The sequence below is a fragment of the Chenopodium album genome, chromosome 18, assembly GCF_948465745.1.
Source record: "Chenopodium album chromosome 18, dcCheAlbu1.1, whole genome shotgun sequence".
In the NCBI taxonomy this organism is placed as follows: domain Eukaryota; kingdom Viridiplantae; phylum Streptophyta; class Magnoliopsida; order Caryophyllales; family Amaranthaceae; genus Chenopodium; species Chenopodium album.
This window is the reverse complement of record NC_137851.1, coordinates 6,304,228-6,310,379: the sequence shown is the minus strand read 5'-3', so window position 1 is coordinate 6,310,379 and position 6,152 is coordinate 6,304,228. Positions and strand designations below refer to the sequence as shown.

Below are 6,152 nucleotides of genomic sequence, written 5' to 3'. Positions count from 1 at the left end.
TTCACAAGGAAAAGTAATCCCAAGATAGTACCAAAGGTCTCTCTCGAGTTATCAATTGGCTTCCCTAATCACAATCAAGCATATTCTCATGGAATCATGCAAATTAGAGACATTAAGCACATTACTCTAACTTCCTAATCATTCATTCAACTATTCTCGTGATGAACTTCAAACCCTTAATTGATCTATTCAAATCTGTTAAAACCTATCTCTCGTTGTGATTAAAACAAAGAAATAATAACAATACTAATTATCTCTTATCTAGTATTGGCATAAGCACAATCAATTAAGCATGAACAATATAATTAATTAACTGAGAATTTAAAAGAACAAATCAAGTATCAATCATGGCTAGGGTTCAATCTAACCCTAGAATAATAATCTACTCTAACATAATAAAAGAAATAAACATAAAGGAAAAAAAAAAGAAAAAAAAATACTTTAATTAATAAAATAAAACTAGAGAGAAAACTAGGGTTTTGAACTAATGGGAGTCTTGGGATAATAAAGCTAGGAATTAGGATAGAATTAGGAAAATAATCCGCTAATAAGATGATTTATTCGTACAGGCACGGACGTGCTAGCATGAGGCATGTTCGTGTCGTTGCTGCACGTATAGCTCGTCTTAAAAAGATTATAACTTGAGCTCCACATCTTTGTTTGAGGCGTGTAATATATCGTTGGAAAGCTCTTGAAGTCTACTTTCCAATTTAATTTGAATCACTCCAATATCATTTGTATATAAAAAGTTATAATCAAAATAGTGGACAAGACTCGTATTCGTCAAGTCTTTCATCAACGCCTTTGCTTCTTTCTATCCTTATTTCCTCTCTAAGACATGATATGAGATCCTTGAGGGACGTAGCATCATACTCCATGATTAGTATAATCAAAATTAGCCAACCATAATCCGTTTTCATCTAAATCACATGAAATTCATCAAAACACACAAACGGAGAGTAGTAGAGCATAACCTAAGCAAATAATGTAAAAATACACCTTAGACCTCTAAATATATAAGCAATTGAGTATAGATAAGCACCTAAAATGTGTACAAATTAGGATCTATCAGTTAACCAAACGTTTCATAACTTGCAGGTAGTTCTACACAAATAAAAAACGGATAATTGTTTACAAATGACTCTATATTTAGGGTAGTTTTAGACGAAATTTCCTTTTTCAAGTAATTATATTATTATTAAAGATGAAGGATCTACTAAATCAATAACTCTCATCAGCCTATTACAAACTTAACATCACAAATTTAGACAGCCCCAGCGTGCTTGATTATTACAACATTAACATGATCAATCTAATTATGTAAACATGACAATCTAATGTACATAATTTTAAAATCTAACTAATGCATGCTATATGCAATTTGGCAAATTGTTACTTTAACCAATTGCAATTGGATAGTTAGATTCATTCTTTGTTTTTTATTTTCCAATTTATTTACTGTAGTTTTTCATAAAATCAATTAATACAATAGTTTGATTGCTTGTGAATTGTACGGTGATCAAGCAATTTTTCTCAGATCTTTATTTTTTGCAGTTTTATGTCTATTAATGTTATGATTGAAGTGTGTTAAAAAAACTATTGAGTAACTATTGATAAACATGCTATATTGAAAACAAAACATAATTATTAAAATAATTAAACAACTAAAGTTATTTACAATAATATTTGATCTTATAAACACTTTTTTGTTCCTAATGGAAGTTAACTTCAAACATTACGTACTTAGATCTGTATTTTTTGGGAATGGTTCATAACTACAAGAATTACTTAGAACTGTGTTTTTTGAGAGTTCAGATCAAATTAGATTTTTTTAGGTTAGGTTGATGAATTCTAGACCAATAGAGTATTTAATATTATATGAGTTCAATAGACATGAAACAAATTATATTAAAATCATTTGTAAATTAACAAATTAGGTAAAACTATGTGTATCGATGAGAATGCATGCAGTGGATTGAGGCACCCGATTTCGAAGATTTATTTTGGAATTCCTTAACAATGCCCCAATCAATTCAAGCTCGTGCGAGCTCAAGTAACCGATTTTTCTCTTATGGTGAAATTCCAGAAGAGAATAACAACTTAAATTGATCAGATTTTTCAGCGAAAACACAACCAAATAATTCGAGTAGTTGATCTTTATTGTTGAGAGATATGTTACAAGAACGACGCATTAGATCCATACGAGTTTATTAGTGTTTTGAATAAAGTGTTTGGGTTTTTAAAGAGCAAATTAGAGGGTGTTTGTTTAGGGGATAAATGGGGTGGAGTAAGGATAAAAAATAAGGATAGAAGAAAGTAGTGTTTGTTTATCACTAGTATGTAGACGTTCAATTAGCATTTTTTTAATTTTATTTAAATTATTATTGTTGTGCATCATTCCCTTACTTATATTTAAAGCCAAAATTTAACAAACTTATCTCAATAACAAAAAAAAAAAAAAAGGTAACAATTTTTTTTGGCGGGAAAATGTTTTCTGAGGTGATGACAAGTGTACTTTAGGGATAATCATAGGGGTTACTTTAATATATAAGTGTAGATACAGATTTAAGGTTTAAATAAACCATTTTTCTATTCATGTCTTAAATTTATATAGGTTGAATATAAAAAGCGAATACAAGTTAAATAAAAAATAATGTCAGAGACATAGATAAATTATAAACTACAAGTACAAATCTTTTATTGAAATTATTTTTGAAAAGTAACACACATTGTTGCCTCAATTAAGTACTTTTTGAAGGTCTATCAAATTCTAATATAATTATGCTGCACTATAAAGAGACGCAGTATTAGTTTGTGCTTGAACAAGTTGTTGGATATTGTTGGGAACACATATATTAGAGCCATTGAAACAAGCAGATGCCAAGATACTGTGGCTAGCTTGAGTAGGTTGAGCACCATCCCAAAATAAGTATTCTTCCGGGTTTGCACATGGTTTCATATTTAGGTAGCAGGGTAGATGACCAAATTCTTTTCCAGTTACGCAACACGAATGACTAACATTGGTCATACCTACATATATCCATAAAATAAAATTAGAATCAGGCACTACTATATTATGGGATAGAAAGATATGTATTAATTTAAAATCATTTACTGAGATGAATATAACAAAATTCAAATACCGTAATTTGCAGGATTTTGAAACACGTCATTAGTGAGATCATATAATTTCCCAAGAGTGTAGAGGGAGTCTGGATAGGTTGAAGTCAAATATTGGACCATTAGAGCAAGATGTTCATTGAACATTGTTGCATTCATATTTTTACCAACATCACACCAAGTTCCATTGTAACCACCAGATTTACGATATATTGGTAGACATCCAAGGGGACCCACCTCGAGCACTACTACCTTTCTAGCTCCCAATTCATATAGGAACTGCGAATATTTAAGAAAAATAACAATATAAGATTTGTTATTAAATAAATAGTTACACCATTTGTTGATTCTTTTTTTCCTCGCATGTTTGACTATTTATTGTGTCAGTAAAAATAAGTCCATTGGGCTTAAAAGACATGGGCCCCACCATACCAACGAGAGAGTGGATGAAATTGATACTCATAACCTTTCTTGATAACATGTTAAAAAATCAACTCAACTGAAAAACTTAAATTAATAATTAAGCCTAAAATTAATTTAGGTAATCTATTCAAATTGATTTTATGTACTCTATCATTGTATTTGTGATTTAATACTCCGTTCATAGTATATAGTTTTAAGTTACCTTCAACTTCTCTAATAAACTATTGATAAGGGCTTGGGCAAACTCTTCAGGAGAGTATTCTGGGCTCAGCCCACTAAAATAGTTGAGGAGATAATCGTTGCTTCCGGCCCAAATGAGGAATATAGAGTTGCCCAAGTATTGAGATAGCTCTGTTGGGCTTTCGAATGTCAACTCATTTTTAATTGTTTTCTGGAATAGCTCTAATTGTCCATCGAAATTCAAACAACCCTGCATTTGCAATCACCAATATTAAATACTACAAATTCATTTAAATATATAAATTCATATTTTCCCTAAATAATAAATAAATACTCCGTAAATAAATAAGTAAATAAACTGAAAAATTCATAGGTAAATATGTTTGGCAAATTTCTCAAAATGAAAGTGTCATTACATACCAAACCAGTCCCAGTTTTTGGCAATATCCCACATCCTGCTGATGCGTAGGTGTAACCTGTTTTTGACCTGCGTATTTTACGATAAGCTCGTGGGTTCGGCAATCCCAAATAGCCAGCTACACGTAAAAAACATACCAAATATTAAATGTTATGTACGCCCAATGACATAATGTACCAAATTCTTAGTAGGATACCACATAAGGTAGAAATGATAGATTGAGTATAATGTTGATATAAGATTTTTTATTTTTTTATTTTATTTTTGAGGAAGGCAATATACGTTGTGTACACTCATCGAACTCAAAGTACGGTGAAGTTTGTCATTTGTCAAGGTAATGTAGAATTGTAGACTTTTTTTTTTTTTATTTATTTTTTTTTTTTTATAGAGGTGTAAATATTTCTGCATAAATCAAAGTCAACTTATTTATACTTGTCTACGTATAATTATGGACTATCTTGTTAACTTAGTCATACGAAATACTCTGTATATAATTCAATCATATATACACCAACAAAATATGGACTCATTTGGTAGTTTTCTTGCCTCACATCCTACAGGTTTGAGGTTTGAATTTCGTGATGGTTGAAATTTAGTCACCAGAGTTCTCCATCCATATCATAAAAAACTATCCTATGTATATAAAATATTTGAAAGTATGCAAAAAAAATCAAATACCTATAAAATCCGCGATAGTTTATCCATCGGAGAATCTTCCGGTAATAAGGCCGTTTGGAAAGTTGACACCGTAAGGCGGGTAATTAGCCCTAGCAACCCAGGAATAGTAGTTGTTATTCCCAGCATCAGTTAATGAATCTCCAAAGACAAATAATGCAGGAGCAAGAGGTTGTGAACTACATTCACTTGAGAAAATAGGGGAGAAAATCAACAAGGAAAGAATTAAAGCTATCATTTTTCATAAAATATTATTTAACTATAAGTAATTAGCAAAGAACAAGAAATAGAAGTGAGGAATTGATAACTTGATGGGTACTTTCACTTTAGAATTTTAGTCCTTTATATAGAGCAAAAATGCAATTAAATTAATCAAGTGTAGCTTGCATTACTAGCAACCTTTATATTTTTTATTAAACAGTATATTACATAATCTGATTTCGATGATACTTTCATTTAATTTCAATAAATGTTCAGTATAAAAAATGAATATGATGATCCATGCTTGATATATTATATTTTGGGTTTACCTTTTCAATTAATTTTTAATTCAATTGGTGAGCGGTTACCTAGCAGTCTAGCACTATTTTTATTGTAATGAACTTATTTGTGAATTTATCTAAATAAAAGGGACTAAATTTTCCATGATCCATCTGAATTTATATGAGCTTATTATTGCTAACTCTTTCGTATATCTAACAAGAAATCGTGGAAAATGACATGACTATGTCGTATTTAGAACACGGCCGTATCACATGACAAATTAAAGCAGAGACTATCAATGCATATACTTGTGAGTTGTGATTGTGAGACCATCGGAGATTATTGATTCTTCATAGAATCATATATAGGATAAACACTAGCGAATAGCGATCATCCATAAATAATGTCAAGTCATATATACGTAAATTTACTTTTGGTGTGGGTTGCATATACGAAATACATGGAGTATATCAATTGCTAATAAACGGATAAGGTTTAGAGTTAGTCCAACCTAGTTAGAATCTTCCTTATCATTAATAAAGAGTACAGGAGATAAAGTGGTTGGAAAATGTTACATTCCACTTTCCAAGGGATTATTGTAATAGTTTTGCATTCATCAAATCATCAGTCCACATAATTACATGTCTTTTAATTTAAATGCAAATTCAGATTGAATCGTGCGATTGCTGACTTTGGAGTAATGAGTATCTTAATTACTCCGTACTATATATATATATATATATATATATATATATATATATATATATATATATATATATATATATATTTTATATTAAAGTGGTTTCTTCGAAATAAATATTAGATCTTGTGAGATTGTATTGTAAAACTCATC

The 6,152-nt window shown here is 30.1% G+C and overlaps 1 pseudogene; it reads right to left on the bottom strand.

The window, feature by feature from the left end:
• Positions 1-2,779: 2,779 nt before the first annotated feature.
• On the bottom strand, positions 2,780-5,054 carry LOC145590849 (GDSL esterase/lipase 7-like; annotated as a pseudogene).
• Between the last annotated feature and the right edge of the window lie 1,098 nt (positions 5,055-6,152).